Source organism: Pezoporus flaviventris, unplaced genomic scaffold, assembly GCF_033815535.1.
Source record: "Pezoporus flaviventris isolate CSIRO_AGI_PZ_B2104156 unplaced genomic scaffold, CSIRO_AGI_Pfla_v1 ptg000054l, whole genome shotgun sequence".
NCBI classification, from domain to species: Eukaryota; Metazoa; Chordata; class Aves; order Psittaciformes; family Psittacidae; genus Pezoporus; species Pezoporus flaviventris.
In genome coordinates this window covers 6,071,463-6,088,523 of record NW_026892602.1, presented here as the reverse complement: position 1 = coordinate 6,088,523, position 17,061 = coordinate 6,071,463, and the positions used below count along the sequence as shown (strand labels likewise).

Below are 17,061 nucleotides of genomic sequence, written 5' to 3'. Positions count from 1 at the left end.
TGTTTCTGAATAGCTATTAGAGAAAGTAATCTGTGCTCTCAGCTGCATTTTCCCAGGTCTAAAGTTCATTCACTGAACCAGATTTGGTGACGCTGAAATCTGAAAATAAACCTGGTTCAAATTGCCTTTTTATGCCACCTGGCATTGTAACACAACAATATCTATTCTCAACTTAAAGCTCCCATTTCTGAAAAACCCAAAGTAAATCCACCTTACTGGTGCATGTACAACAGACTGTAGCACCAGGAGTATGATGATACATTTTTCTTACAAAAACAGTATAATGTGGTTTAAGTGCAATACGCCTTAATAGTTGCTGTTTGCATTTCCTTCCTCGTGTAGCCTATTTCCAAACAAAACTGATGTTCATTCTTAGACTTAGTAAGGGACTGACTAAAGCTGTGTTGTTGGTTTTTTTTCCTCCAGTTTCCGCTTCACTGTAGTGGGTCTTGACTCAAACTCCCTTGTGGTTGCCTGGTAATCAGTAACTGTGAAAAGACCGTTCAGTCAGAAAAATCAATGCCCCACCCAACAGCAGCTATAAATCTTTCATATTGTCTTCCTTCAGTGCTAGTGTGTTTGCTTTTCCTTCTCAAAGTTTTTGACAGTGCAAGGGAGGAATGACTTGTAAAATGTTACGTCTTCTGTAAGACCTTTATTCACCTCAAAGTGTGTCTTACTAAATCTGTGTTGTGATACCAACTTTTATCCATCAAAGTAACGTAATAAAGCTAATTGCTGAAAACTTCAAGTATCCCTGAGCTGGTATGGGTGCCATCTTCTGAACTGCTTTGTGCAGTGTCTAAGCCACATACTCCAACTATGGAAAGTAGTTTGAAGCTTCCTGTTTTATAATTTTGTTTGTATGCAGACAAGAGCACCTTCAAGTTGTAGTAGCTTAACTGATGCTGCTGAGCTACTGCCTGCAAGTGTGCATCCTACATCCCACAGTATCCCACTACTCTAAGGATATAGCTGAGAAAACTGGATTTTATTGCTTACAAAAAATATTTAAGCACTATTAGTAGGGTCAAAAGCCAAGGTGGTAAGAGTGGTATTAGCTACTAGATCAGGAGCCAGTGCAGTGGGTTGTCCTGGCACCTCTGGCTGCTCAGGCAGGTGGCCTTCACCTCTTCCATCAAATGGGGCCAGAGACAAACATGGCCAGCTCTTGCTCCCTGGGACTGCTTCCGTACACAGGGTGCTTTACAGAAATGCATTTATCAGCTAAGTACTTCTACGTACTTCAGAGCAGAGTCACATGATGGCCTATCAAAACCAGAACAAACTTCTTGGAGAGTAGACAAACACAGAACTTGGGAATCTGGAAGCTGAAGCATTAACATAAAAGGGAAGGAATCTAACTTTGGCAGTTACAAAGAGTGCTGGTTTGGGAACTTCACCGTGCATGGGTAGTCTGATCGAAAAAAACAACTAAATCAACCCCTAAATCTTCAAATGACATCACTGCACTTCTACTGAATAAAGCAATATTTTAGATTACAGTGGTGGTTGTAGAGGAGTATTTTTGAAGTAAAAGCAATAGAGTACAGTAACAAGGCGTAAAATAAAGGTAGTTCTATAGTTTCTGTATTAGGTACTTTTTTCTAGTTCTCAACACTTACACATAAAAATCTGTCCCCAAAAGCCAGTAGTTGTGAACTCTAATTACTGTACTTGTGTTTTGGGATGGTCTGAATGTTCTGGTGATGCTTAGGACACAAAACTACAATTAACAATTGATGTTTACTTTTCTGATGTCATTATTGGAAAGTTATTTATTTTCATTTCTTGTTTTGCATCCTCATCAATGGCTAAATTTTGATACATTTTCCTATCTTTGTGCCTCATCTGGCATGCACAGGCAGTCACACCTCTCCTGTAGCCTGAGCTGGAAGCTGTTATCGGTGAAAACTTAATTTTATGAGCTGGATGGATTACTGTTTAAGCACAGCAAGTATCTGGGTTTTTTTTTAAAACAATCATGTTAGAAGGTAGCTAAGTTTGTCCCCTGTTCTGTAGTCTATCCACCTGGAAGTTTTACCAGAAAAACACCAGTACAGCCCACTATCATGTGGACATGTTAAGGCCTTAGACAATGTTTGTCCTGTGATTAATCACTTCCCAGCTGATTTGAGTTAATAATGTGATGTATGAATAGTGAAGATGGAGTATGAACTCAATGTTACTATATCATTAAAAATTCTTAGATTTTATTGTGAAGGAGAGAAACCTTCGCTGTTACAAATTTGAGGTTACTTATTTGCCTTACTCTTAATATTTACCACCAAAATCCCGGTTCTCTTGAATTTACATGGAGTTTTCCCACTGATTTTAGTGAGATCAATTTACCATTTTTTCTTCTGTATTTTCTCAATCTCTTGATTTCAGAGCTTCAAAAACTTTTAGCTTTTTAAAGGCAAAAGCAAATGATTATACTTATTATCAGTAGAACAACTAGAACTATGCAGGCATCTTGCTGAGTTACAGGCCCCCTCTTAACAGTGACTTGTGCTCACTCCAGGTTTGTTTAGCAGACAATTAACCACAGCTACAATGTTGGAAACTCTACTAACCCACAGAGTGACTGTGCGCAGGAGGTGGTTTCCTGGAGGAGGGTGCATGAACGAGAAGGTAGTGCTCAAAGTCCTTCCTCCAGCTCCTGGTCAATGGGGAACGACTTCCAGTACCACAGACCCCACCAGGGACGGGTCGCAGTGACTCGAACATGTTTGCCTTCATGAGCTAGATAACCAGTTGCCCACTGTTTGATCTGCTGGGGCAAGACAGACTCTTAAAATCTCCTTATCCTATATTTAGTAGCTTCATGATGTCCGGTGGTACCAGGGTAGCTTTTGATATTGGTCTTGTGAGCAGTTAAATGACACCATCCATCACTGCTGCAGCAGAGCATTGTGATATCAGAATAGTAAGAAATTAAAGGGTTTTTCATCTTGGTCCCACTCAGTTTTGGGGTTGTTATATTGGTTTATTTGAAAATCCCAGCTACTTGGAAGAAAACACATTCCATTTCTCAGCATAAGGGAAAATAAAGGGAAGACTATGTTCTTGCTCTGTATTGTTTCTTTTAAATCACCATTGCAATCTAAATAAATTAATCTTTAAGAATTCAGTTGAGCTTCCTTAAGTTAATAGGAAAGGCTAGATCCTTAGGTAATGTAAGTAATTTTTACTCCATTGACTTCAATATAATAGGACTGCGTTGACTTAACCAAATAAAGTTTGTCTGTACACTTTGAAAATTGCTTTGTAACAGAATTATTTTTTCTTTTTTTTTTTGTAAATCCATATTTTCTAGCAGAATCTGTAAGAACCTTCTGTTCTAGAATTTTATTCCGATTTATATAAAAGTGTCCTTCACTAATAATATACATAGTCCATTTTTTTCATACTGATTTTTCCAAAGTATTCTTCTTTTCTTTCCAATATGCCCTCCTGGCTACTAGCACAAAGATATTGGAAGTGCAAATTGAAAACAGTTAGTTAAATAGTTTCATCATTTACTGTGAAAATAACACAGTCTGTTCTTTTTCATGTTCTTTAAATCAATAAGGTCTCCCATTTTGTTACAAACTCCACCTGCAGTGTAATGGTACCTGACAGGGAAGTGGCCTTCGTTTCATTTATTTTCTTCCCTTGTGCAACTTGCCAGTTAACGAAAAGAAACAGTGACCCCTTCAGAAGACCATCTAACAGCTTTCTAGGAAGTCACAGGTCTTCAGAAGACCATGTCTTCTGTCACTCAGCCTTGTGGAGAATAATTTCATTTATGGGAGAAAATGTTCTGCTTTGATACAGGTCAACTTGAGTATGCAGAATGACTTGGAAACAAATCCGATCTGTTTCTAGCAGACTGCAGTAGCCCCTAGTTGCACCTCCAACTACAGGTGGAAGGCCTAAGTGATTAGCCAGGCACTGATTTTTCAAGGCATACTGCATATTCTCACTCTGGAGAAAGAATTTTAAGCATGAGCAGGAGAGCAGCTAGAGATATATTTCCGATTCTTAATCCAAGAAGTCAAACACAGTCTCCTGGCCCTGGCTGCAGAGCTGCATGCAGTGGGATTAGAATTCCTAAAGCCTTCATTTTCTCTAGAAAAAGGCCTGCTAGCTTCTCAGTCACATACTTTTTTTGGACTATTGGTACTTATCCTAATTTCTATACTTCAACAATGCTGTGAGTTTGCACTGGGCTTGAAATTTTCTTTGGATAAATTACTGTTGTGGAATTAAGTCCCACTGGCTTCCACAAGATCTGGAATGCTAGAAAATATGATCAGCATTCCAAGTCAGTTAGACTCTTGGACAACTTTTAAAGAAGTAACAAATAAGACAAGAGACCTGAATGGCTTTTCATTTCCCTAAAGAAACATGTATAGGGTTTATTGCTTTACTTACAGAAAAGCAGCAAATGATTCCCAAAACTTTGTTCAATTGATCTGAAGGCCTAGAAATGCAAACTGTAACAGCAGTGAAATTCTACCTTCTCTTTAATCTGGCTACAGTATAAAACTCCTGCATTTAATAGCATAAACTTAATGGTGTTCAGCAATTGATTCTAATATTGTCCTGTAAATGAGGGTGGTAGCTCAAAATAATTTCATATTGCATCCTCCCTAAGCCTGTAGTTCCTAGCACTTTGGGATTGTTCTATTATTAGAGATCTTTGTTCTCATAAATTTACAGGAAATAGCAAATATTTTACTGAAGTTATTTATCTCATTCTCTAAATTGATCAGTGGCCAAAGAGAGTAATGTGAGTGCGTATGCACACTGGTAAATAGATGCTAAATCTCATCCAAAACAAAAAAAATGTTGTTGTAAATACTTTCTACTGTAGCGTTCATCAAAGACAACATTTACTCCTGGCTCTCAATCAGAATCACAAAGCTAGTGAAGAAAAATGAAAGTTAAGATTGTCCTGGTCATTGTTTCTGGATATGAGCGACTGCAAAAAGGCAGCATGGTAAAACATGCTTCCCTAAATGCTAACTGCTGCAGTATTGCAGGATGTCAAAGGAATATTTGAAAGGAGTGAATATACTTTAAAGTGCACCAGCTAATTTTAAAAATACTATTTAACATTATTATGCCACTTAGAATTATATTATGTCTAACCCATAAAACAGTCTACTGTATATTATTTTTCAAATTATTCCCAAGGATTTAAAAGAATATTTTCTGAGGTTATATTTCTGATTTGCTTTTGTCACATACTTATTTGTTCAGCAACCATCCTCTGGGTCCTAGCCGGCTCATTTATGGGAGCCACTGCAAAGCTGACTATTCAACCATTTTGCAAACAAAATGGTTTAGAAGGAACTGTTATCCCTGTAACTACTGTGAATAGTACAAGCATGCATATACTGAAGGCAGATTTGACCCACAATGACTTATTAAGAGGAAAATGTAACCCCCACATGAGAACTAATCTTGACGATTACTATGCTTTTCTATTTCTGCTTCCTTTAAAATTAGTGGGTTTTCCCTATTTCATAATGATTCATAGTAGTGGGTACTTGAAGCACATATCTGAAATGTACAAAACAGATTTCTGTAATGCTCTGTAACTCCGTTTGTAAATGACACTGCAAGTAAGTTTGGTATAAATACCATAGCTACAAATAATTTAAATAGAAAATTGGAAAATAGTACATATTTTATTTCATTAGATTTTTATCAGCTAATGTGTAGCGTTTTATTTTAAATAAAAATCTAGTATTATTTATGATATAGTTACCCAGTTCAATGTTTGGGAGGATTAGATTTGTGTGTTTAATACTCTGGTTTTACACATTTGATCTGTACGTATCATTGTATATATGTATGTCATTGCTGGACTTTTTTCTAAGCAAGAGCTCGAAAATAATAATTCTTGCTTGTCTATGAAGAACACTCTCACAGAAGACAAAGGCAGATAAAACCCTAGGGATGCTGCATTCTAATTTGGACAACATAATTTCAGATGGACGTTTGATAAAGAGCTACATTTTCACAAAATCAGACATTTGCAGCTACCACATACACAAAGGAAACTGGTTTTAAATCAATCTGTAGGTTCAAAAAGATAAGCTATTAAAATGACAAATTAAGTGTCATCACGTCTTCTCACCCAGAACAGAACGTTACACTTGGGCAGTCGCACTGAGCAGGGCTTCCAGCAATGTCAGAGCTCTCCAGCAAGGGGTAGTAGCATCTACGTTGTGAAAAACAGCCCTGACTCCAGCTGCATGGCAGTTGAGACAAAAATTAGCGCCAGAAAAACAAAAGGGAAAGTCTATACATAGCATGTGCCAATTAAATGGATATTAATCTCCATATTTTGCTTTTTTCCTTTTATATCCATTTTCCTAAAACTGTTACAATAATTACCAGTAATTTAAGAGTAATCTGCACAACAGGGTACATAGAGCACTTGGAGTGTTCTGGAACTGCTGCCATTAAAAATCCCTACAATGTCAGTTGCATTGAATCATGCAGGAATTTTAGATCTTACTCTGGGATAGCAAATATCTGTGGGTATACAGAAATGATGTTAAGCAATCTGTGTATTCGGAAGGTCCACAAAACTTTGATGAAGTAGTAAATGGAGTCCATCTGTTCTGAAATGACTCCATTTATGATCTCAGTAGAACAGTGCATTTTCCATTTCCTGCAGTTATTAAATCTTGTTACCTAATCCAACTTTCAGTGAAGACAAGGAATTCTAGTAACAATCATTTTACTGAACAATCCTTTTTCTCTTCTTCTCTAAGAAATAGTCTGAATATCCTATGCACTGCTTCCATCTGAATGTTCCAATAATTTCCTAGTTCTTTTCAGATACACTGTGCAAAACAGGAATGGCAAGACCTAGGTAACATTAAGTAACATGCTCAGGACTGCGCATGAAAGTGTCACAGGACAGGGAACAGAGGAGCAGAGTCCAGATCACTTGCTGCCCAGTCCTGTACCTCAGGTACGTAACTGCTTCTTCTCTGTTTTCCTTATGTATTTGTCCCAAAGTGCTGAGACTTGATTGAAATTCCTTTTTGAGATTCCTATTCCTAACAGCCCAAGAGCATTCTAGTGGCTGGGCAGTCTCAGTATGTTTCCTGTCTGCCCATTGTATTCAAACAGGAGCTTAGAGTCAAATGAAGCTGTCGTGCTTGTGGTGCATGCACCGAAGTGCAGCTCCCCCAAAGAAGATCAATTCAAGCACATAGCTCTGCCTTAGAGTGTGGAAAACACCAGCTGGCTAGCGGTGCACAAATAAAAATGGTTGTATTTAGTTACTAACCTACGATTGCAGCCATGGTAGGGCCGTGGATGACTAACACATGGTTGTAGCTGCAGGTAGCCAGCACACACCTGCCTGCCACGGGCTGTGTGTGGTCACTGGTGACTAACACCCCCCAGATAAACTTGATCCAAAACGCCACAGAAACCAGTGTTTCTACTGCCTACAGTGAGCTTTGTGTAGGACTTAAGCGTGGTGGAACTGGGCTTGGTCTGCATTAGTGGCCAGATGTTCAAGGCTCAATACACTGAGGAACCATTGCCACATCTTGGAGACTCACCTAAAACACACTGAGAGGGTGAAAAAGAACTAAGTAAACGGGGGGATGGGAAGCTGGTGCCATTAGCTGGCCTGTGAGGGTCAGGTCCCTCCTCAGCGGGTGTAGCTTGCCTGAGGTAAGCTCGGAGCCATGCCAAAAGCACCACAACAGTGGCCGGGTTTTTGACAGCTGGCTATAAACCTTTGTATTTCTTAATAAACCTTTCATTTCTTAAACTTATTCCTAAGTTTTCAGTAAGAAGATTGTTTCCTCAGCTTTACAGCTTGGATGCCGATTGTTAGTTACTCGTGTGAACTGCATGGGGGGACGCGGACACCCTTGCAACCTGTGAGGGACGGGGTGCTGTAGACCCTGCCTGGGGGCTCTCCAGGGGGAGCACAGCAGAGGGGTTCCCCTTCATGTGTTGCTGCCAAAAATCCATCGTCAGAGGCGAGGCTGAGGCGATACCGGCCGCTTGTGTGCGCGCCGGAGTCCCCCGTCCCTCATGGCCGCCCCTGAGGGGGGCCGGCGGCCGTCCCGCCACCCGCCAGGGGGCAGGAGGGGCGCTGCAGCCGCGCGCGCGTCCCGCCCTCACCGCGCTGGGGAGGCTCTGCGGGCCCCAGAGACACCTCAAGAGGAGGCGGGATTAGGCGGAGCGACTGGCCCCGGCCCTCAGCCGCTGCCCCGCCGGTGCCGCTGCTTTTCCGTGGGCTGCAGGTGAGAGATGGCGGGGGAAGGGGTCCCGGGGAGGGAGAGGCTTGATGCTCGGTGTTCGCTGTCCTGGAGTGGGCCGTCGGGGGGTCCGCGGGTATCTGAGCAGCCGAACGGGTCCCAACGGCCACCCGCAGACTGCCGTCCCAACGGGCCCACTCCGCGAAGCACTGAGTACTTCTTTTGTGATATAACGCTTAAAATTGTTCGACGAAGTGATAAACTATCAGGGGAAAACTTTAAATACCTGTAGTTTGTGTCTTTCTGAGTGTTGAATAGATAGGTCGCTCCTCGGCAGGACGTGTTACGGGATTTCTGTAACACGTGAGTGCGCTGTGTTAATGAAGGGATTAAAATGCTTTAATCCACAGAGTGCAGCGTTACTGCTTGGATGTTATGTTTGCCGGTGGTAGGTAAAGTGTATCATAGAGCAGGGGTATATCGTCACCAGCTGTCCAGGACCATGCTAAAGTCCACTGAACATGAGGTTTCTTTTATGGCCAGTAAGGAGGTGGTCAGCAGAAGTGCTGAAGGCCGGCAAAGACACATTCAAAAAGTTTTCTGGACATGGAAAGTAAATGTGTGGTGTAAACTTTGAAACTGGTCCAGCATAAAGTCTGCTGTGCTCCTGTCATATATATCTACTGTCGCTTGCCTTGGTTGTGGCCCAGGACCATGTTGTGCAAAGTGCTGGGCAAATACAAGGTGGGGGAAATCCACACGAATGCATCTGAAAACTGTAGGTTTGATTTTGAGGTGGTTGAGATTTACTGTAGGAAATAAAATGTCCTGTGCTGCAAGATGCAAAGTTCTTCATCGTGTGTAATATGATTTAACAGTACTTGTGTTAATGACCGTACTGGTTTGTGCTAAGATTCATGATGTGGGGGTCTTTTTTTTTAATATTAAAAAAAAAAAGAGAGATAGGAATTTGTCTGTGTCTAAAAAGGAAAAGTACCACAAAGAAGCTCCAGAGCTACTATATATTTCGAGGGTAAATAAGAATAATGTGGTGGTTTAATTTTTATTTTTTTTTAATACAGTTGTTAAGCAAGCAGGATTCCAGGAGAGAAAGTGAACGTGTCTAGGAGGGTTTAATGATTGTGTCTAGGTCAGAAATAAACAGCGGGTGGTGTGGTTGTGTGCCTGTTGGGGGTTTTGTTTGTTTAGGTATCCTGACCTTGTCAATGTTGAAGTCCTGATCTGGAAGTTTTTATACGCTCCCCTCTAGGTGGAAGAGGAATGTGTTGCAGGTTTGTGTTAAGACCTGTGATAGAGTGCACTCATGGAATGTTTGTGTGTATAGTGAACTAAGTACTTTAAAAAAGAAAAATAATCTTCTTTGCAGCGATTGACACAAAAAACAGTATTTGCTAAAGTCACCAACACTTTGACAGTTTCCTCCTATCTAGAAGTGTAGAACAGAAAATGAGGAGTATGTGGAATAACACCCTGAGAACAATAAGCCAATACTGATTTCTAATGGCCATTATAGCTTGTTATTTATGCTTCCAGGAGTCATTACTAACAGCAATTAGGGTCACTGGAAGCTCTTGCAAGGCAGCCATTAAACTCCTTATTTTTTTTCTTAATGAAGGCAATGTCAACAGCATTAAGAGTAAGCAAGGAAGATACTTCATTCCCCAGTGTATGTGGATATTTATGTTGTCATGGTTTGTGCTAAGTGATAGAGCAGCTCCTGGGTGAGAGCTAATTAGTTTAGGTGTTAGCCTGGAGACAGATGACCATTGTCTTCTGTTAATGTGGGTGATTCTGTAATTGCCAGTTGCTCTTGGATTAAAAAAAAAGAAAAAGACAATATCTGCTGTGGAATTAAAAAAAACCAAACACCAAAACCACAACAGCAGCCCCCCCCCCCCCCCCAAAAAAAAAAAAACAAAACAAAACAAACCCAACCAACCAAAACAAAAAAAATCTCTAAATTGAGTTGTTAGTTATTATTGGGTTACTTCTTTGACTTTGATATAACATTATAGGATTTATCAAAATGACTCAAAATGAATTCGATTCATTCTGAAGGCTGTAAAATGTAGGCTGAAGTACTTCACCCAGCGACAGCTGCCTCAATCTCCCTCAATCCTGCGTCGAAGCTACATTTTATCTTTCTGCAACAGGACCCGGTCTACCTGGATTTGCTTGGAGTTTTAGGATAATAAAATGTGATGGTCAACTGCACGAAGCATCTGTAGACCTTTTTGCATTGCAAGTGTCATTTAAGGCTTTGCATATGTAGAAATATTCTTTTATGTAAAACAGAGGGGGGTTTTATCATCATCTGAAATCAGCCTGCGGTAATTACCTGTACGAGCAGATAGCCAGTGGAATTAGTGTTGTCCTCTTTACGTTACAAAGAGTTGTCTGGCTCAGCTGTTTTGCCTTACCAAGGCGTGAGGATCCGTATTCACTAGTAGTGAGCATGCGTTGGCCGCTGTCTGAGCTACTCACTTGTTGCTGCTGTTCTTTTGGGCTGGATTTGATGCTCTGTGTGAGAACCGTCTGTGTTCACGAGCAGTTACAAAGATTATTAAAATGGAGTTACAGACCTTATTTAAGGTCTTTTTACTTAAACCGAAAACGTTATTCAGATGAAAACTGGGACGCGTCTGAGCCGAAGATCGCTCTTTTCCTCTCTAATTAGAGCACAGACAGTATTCAAATTCTTAAATGCAGTCTGTTTAAAGCACCTTTTGAGGAGCTAACCTGTTCTTTCAAAGACTGAGTACTGCATAAATAGGGAGATAAGCTATTAAACTAGCATCTGCGAAGTTTCAAGATGATTATTTGCTAAGTTGACCGGATGTTACAGTGTGAAATAGCTTGTAACCACTGTGCAGTTAGATCATCTATTAAAATAAGGAAGTGCAGCTTCTTCCTTTGATCATTATGGTGTACATAGCCAGTTTCTTGTGTTTGCTGAAAATGTATTTTATATTTTACGTTTTGAAAACAGAGATATTCATGTTTGATTTCTTCTTATTTAAAAAAAAAACATAATTTTCACCTGTAAAAAAAAATGCTGTCTTCAAAAAAATCGGGATTTTTATAACAATTTTATCTCATGATAAAAATCATTATCATAGTTATGTCCAGACACTTGCAAGTCACTTTAAATAACTATTGCTGTTTGCCTTTTGCTTCTTACACCATCCTATCTTCCTGATCCTCAAGTAGGATCCAGGCTCTGTCTTGCAGTGCCAAGCAGCAAGGGTACTCCATGTATTCAGGCGGAAGAACAAGCAATATATTTGATCTTTCCTTTGGAAGTGTTTTTCTTTGCTTAATAAGCATAACAATAGAATAGTGTAAATATGCTGTAATAGTATTTCCTCTACATGAGGTATAAGTTGCTACTGCAGAGTGTTACCTCTTTAGAGTTAGTAAAATTAAGATGTAAAGGGTGAAATAATTTTGCCTATGTTAGAAAAATGACAAAGATAAATGGCAAAATCTAAGTAGAACGTGGGGCTGCTGTTCCTTTTTTTTCAGGAATTGCTTTAACTCAGTAGCTTGAAGTTATGAGTTTGTGTCAAAATGTGTCCTTCAAACTTACTTATTTGCAGTAGCATTTTTTTATAGCTATCAAGTAAACCTTGTCTTCTGTGGCAGCCAGGCTGCTGTTTTGACTTTACAGAACCAGCAGTTCAGAGGCTTCAGTATTGTTGGTGCTTTAAAGACAAAACAAAGTAAGCTGGCTGTCATGTGACGTGGGGCCACACATACCACTTCTCCGAAGAGCTTCCTTCACAGCTAATGGCCAAAATGTTCTTCTCTCTAGCAGCTGTTCTGTAATCCTCATCTCAGCATTAAAAGTAGCTTCTGGTCTGTAATTACAGAGAAAGAACAAACAGGGTGTGTTTAACTTCTGTTTCTGGGCATAAAACTAGGAGAATAAGTAAACCAGAAATAACAAAGACTGCCAAGGCACAAGTCGGAGAAAGGTGACAAGTTTCTTTGAATAGGGCTGTCTCTTTCTGGCAACTTCTCCCTGAAGGGCCCCGGTGCTGTGCATATGTCTGCGTTGGCCATAGTGCGTATCTGTTTGCTCTGCTCAGGGAGCTCTCAGGGACTTGCTGGTCAAGATAATTGAACAAGATAATTTTCAGACCCCTTTTCCTGCGTCCTGTATCACAGTTTGCTGAAGAATAGTGACTGGGCTTTGTACCATCTTCTGTTCTGTGTAATCCAGAAACAAGTACTGTTTGACATGCGAGTGGTCACTCAGCCCATAACAAAAGGGATGTGTTTCTCTGAGGTGCTCAGCAAGTATAGCAATAAATTCTTTTTTTTTTCTTTTTTTTTTTTTTTTTAATGCCTTGTAAATGGCTGGTTATAAAGCTGCAAGCAAACTCATGTAATACAATCAGTATGGAAATGTTTTAAAAGGACTTTGATTAAGTTGTGAGGTCTTAACAGTGCATGCTTTATTTCAACAGAGGAGACAATATAAGAAGTGTTTTATAGGTAGATAAATGTAGAAATAGTTTACATGTGACTGTATAACTTTTTTTTTAATTTATTTTTACTCTGTGAAGTTTTGTTATAACTAATAATGATTAGTTAGCATTTCGATGAGTTGAATAAAATATTTCAGTAAGATGCTTTTCATTGCAATACAGCCTGTGCTTTAGTATTATTTACTATTTACTTAATGTACAATTTGTGATGTTTATTGATATACAAACATAATACATTCATACTAGGGGGTTATTTTAAAGAACTAGTTGATGATCAAACCAGCTAGCAGTGACTAATTCTTACTCAGATACTGGTTTCCATCCACATAACCAAAATGGTGAGGAAACAAGGGTGCTAATAAAATGACAAAGCACGTGGAAGGGCTGGGTAATGAACGCAGCTGGGAAGGAGGTGTCAAAGGTGGATTCAAGCAGGCTGAGCTCACTGAAGTTTATTCAAAGTCAGCTGAAATCAATGGAAAAGGGCAATAAACCCCTGATCATTTAAATGTCAGATAATCTTAGCACTTGGCTCATGTCAACCCCAGTCCATCTGTTACTGTATTTAAGGCAGGAGTTGCTTGGTGAAACAAGCTCAGACTTAGGCTGTGGAGGGGGAAAAAACAGATTAGGTCAAGTTGAGAGAGGATGAACTTTGTACTGGGGCTTTTCTTTTTCTTTGTTATTGCTACTGAGCTTATGTGGGACTAAATCAAAAAACAAACTGCAGTAGTAGAACAGAATGTTTGTTTCAATTTCCTCCTTTGGAAGGAAGCTGGGGTATGGCTATCAAAATTTCTCACTTCCTGATACTTTCTGCCTGATCTACTGCTGCTCTTTTGCTGGCAGTTTCAGCCTGCTGCCATGAAATGGCTGTCCTTGCAATGCCAAGGAAACAAGCCTGTATATGTTTGTGACATACTCATTTATTGGGATAATGATAGAAGATGTGAGAAGTCATTACTAGTACATTTTAATCAGGAACTGGGTTTTGAGGTGAAAATGCTTTAAGAATTCTTACCACAGATAAGCCAATAAATAATTCTGATTTTTAATTAATTGTGCAAGTCCTTCACAATGAGAAGAGCCCAGAGGGTCTCTCCTCTGGTATGAAGCCTCTGGCAGTGGACTTCTAACTCTGTCTTTTTTCGTCCTCTAGAATTGACATAGACTGCCAGGCACTTTGCAGTCTTGTGATCTGATTGAGGTTTGGTTTTTTGGGCCTGATTTTGCTCTGTTGTGAGGTGTCCATGTAGCTCATGAATTTCACTTTCCCTTTTTTTTTTTTTTTTTTTTTCCCCAGCAAGGACTTGTATACGTACAGGAGGGGAAAGCTTTTGGAAATGTCCTGAGAACTTAAACTTCCTTTCTGCTCACTAGTTATGTAAAAATGACTAGTGATGGTTGATATTACTTTTTTTTTTCCCTAGATATATTCTTATATGACTTAGACTATAACTGCAGGCGTAAGAGCAGTGGAGGGTGTGATTTTTGTGGTGTAGCTGAGCTAGCTCAACCATCAGCTCTTACTAAAAGTAGGCAATGCCTGTGCTGCACCCCTCCCTGAAGTCAGCACTGGTGCTCATCTGACCTGCTGGTGAGCTGGTTCAAGGAACCAAATGCGCAAAAAGCTAATTTTTTTGATAGGATAAGCATTTTTTCAGTCTGATTTCTCTCCTCCACCCGGTCCCCCACCCTGCATCCTTCCCTCACTGTAGGAACCGAACAGCTAAGCTTGATGAAGTGACAAGAATGTGTTGAACTTCTGGACATGCAGGCAAGGACAGTTCCCTTGTTTTCTGCAGTGGCTGTACTGTAAACAGTGCTCCAAGTTATCTAACTACTTGTTATCCAAGTAGTAAGTTATGCTTCTGCAGATACATTGGAAAAGTAATCTGGACCATGTTTTGGTTTGAAGTCCTGCCACTGGAATAGTTAATTCAGTATCAGTATTTCTTAAGAAGGAACTCTGCTCCTCTGCTTTACTTGTACAGCAGGAAATGAGTGTGAAAATACTGTAGTACTTTTAAAAAATCACCTATAGTTTTTTGCAAGTTCCTGAGGAGTATGCTGTTTTGGATTTAGTAGTTTTTACTTATTTTCAGTTTGCTAATTGTAATACAGTAACAGTTACAAGTCCCCCACTCCCTTTATCCTCAGGATGCTGCACAAAATAAGGCAGAAAATGCATCGCAGTGCTATAGCAACAGTGCAGTGTTTTTGCACCTAACATAATAATACAAAAGTCACAGCTTCTGGAAGCTAGTCAAACCTAGGAGTTGGTCTGAGAAAGTGAGAATTTAATTTGATAAGACCATTAGCACCATGTTTAGCTGTCAAAGAAACAGGGAAAAAAAAAAAAAACCCTGCGTCTAATTACTTTATAAAAAACGATTTGATGCAGTTCTTAGTGCCAGGATAGGCAAAATTCCGCACAGGTAGTAATTTTCCCTGGTGAGCTGACTTGTTGGTTACTTGCATGTTCAGAGCACACTTGCGGAGTTGTAGACCATGATTTACTGACACAGGTTGCCAATGTGAGCAGAGCTGCATGTGGGTGTTAATTGCTTCTGGTCAGGTGCAGACCAATAAATTACAATGATGCTAGATAAAGGAGATTAAACTGTAATTCATGAATAATACATTGGAAGAATAAAGGGGGTAAATCTGTGTTTCAAAATTTAGGCAAGAACTGAGAGTTATTCTTATATTGGCTGTGTTCCATAACTGTTTATCAAACATGTTCACACAGGGAATTTGAATCTAGTTGTAGCTAAACTGGTTTACCAAAGTAGCATTAAACACTTGTTTTACATGCTGAACTAATTTTTGTCCTCCATTTATGCATGCTGTTGTATTTAGAAATGCATTCTGCTTTACCTGTTTTGAACTGTGTTGAAATATAAATCCTTAATCAATGATGGTTAGGCTTTTCTTGGAGTTGTCTCTGCTGTGAATAGAAATATGTGTATATGAGGTACATATAAATTGTATGTATAAATAAAGAAAACTAAAGTGTCATTTCTGAATGCTACACAATCTGAAAGATACTGTGCTTGTTTCTTTTTATCTTTCTGGATGGCTTCTCATAATGTTCTGTATATTGGTATCCCAGGGATCCTTCTTTGGATTTGTATATATACAAATGGATAACTAATGTTTTGAGAAGCGTTTGCTAAAAAAAAAAACCTGAAACAACCAAATTTTTATTCGCTGCTAAGTCTGAGGAGTGTTGGCCATAGAAAGTATGGGAAATTTGGAAATCGGTTCTCCAGTGCAGTGTATTCAGCATAACTTCTGGCGCACTGAATAACACAGTGTTTAGCTGGAGGAGTTGGAAAGAGGGTGAGGTGTTGCAGTTCTTACATGCTATAAAAACATTTTCACTAGAAATAAAGGGGCTTTCAAGAGGGAGGGAGAGAAATGAGGTGGGGAGAAGAAGGATTTCCTTAGCTGTGACACTGCCCTCACAGAAATTGGGTAACTTTTAGGTTGCAGGCAGAGGAGACCTAATTATATTGTATAATAATACTGTAGTGGACCTGGGAAAAACTTGTCCTGATCCAGAGTCAGGCTGGCTTAGTGATAATGTTGAAATGCCAACTCTGTAGATGCCAAAAGGGGAAAGGCAGCTTATGTCTTCTGGAAACCTGGTGTATTTTAAAACCACTTGTGCATGCTGCTATGTAACACATTGGAGATCACATAGTCCAGAAGTATTTTTCAGTTGCTGTGACCTGAGCACTGGTCTCAGAGCAGTACCCTAGGAGTGGGTGGGGGAAGTGCTGACTCGGAATGGGGAACAACTCCATCCTTCTTTTCACTGTTGTGGTCGAATTTTAGTAAGGTCTCTTCTTGTGTGCTAGTTAGTGGTGTTAGACTGATTCATGCCTTTTCTGTGAGACGCTGGCTAGCTCTATTTGTGTCTAACCCATACATGGGTGCTTTAAGCACCTTGGGGTTCTGGGTACTGCCTCTCTGGACTTGCCTATTGAGCCTGTACCTTGGAACCAGCTGCTCTGGACCTTAAAATCACTGCTTCTGCATCTGTTTTGAAGTCCCATCTGCTAGGAACACTTAACTTTTGGAGGCATGCGAGAGCTGACAGTCACAAAGACACATAGCTAGTTGTGGGGGGGAATTTTTAAAACAGTTTTCCAGGTGAGGCTGGAGATTGCTGGTCAATGCAAAACAAACTATACTGCATGTTGTTTGTTCCCTGAATCTCCCTTCTTTGGAGTATTCTTTGGGATTTGATCGATGCTCTCCAGAGTTCCCATGTCCCCGTTCCTGTACTTGACACTCCCAGCACAGGC

The 17,061-nt window shown here is 39.9% G+C and overlaps 1 protein-coding gene across 2 annotated transcripts in view; it reads left to right on the top strand.

Moving 5' to 3' along the window:
• The first annotated feature begins 8,146 nt into the window (after nucleotides 1–8,146).
• The window catches only part of ADCY7 (adenylate cyclase 7), a 74,110-nt gene continuing 65,195 nt past the window's right edge, over nucleotides 8,147–17,061 (top strand). For both annotated transcript variants that reach the window (XM_061469070.1, XM_061469069.1), the window contains exon 1: nucleotides 8,147–8,276. The gene's annotated coding sequence lies outside the window, so the exon portion shown is untranslated. The remainder of the gene's footprint in view (nucleotides 8,277–17,061) is intronic.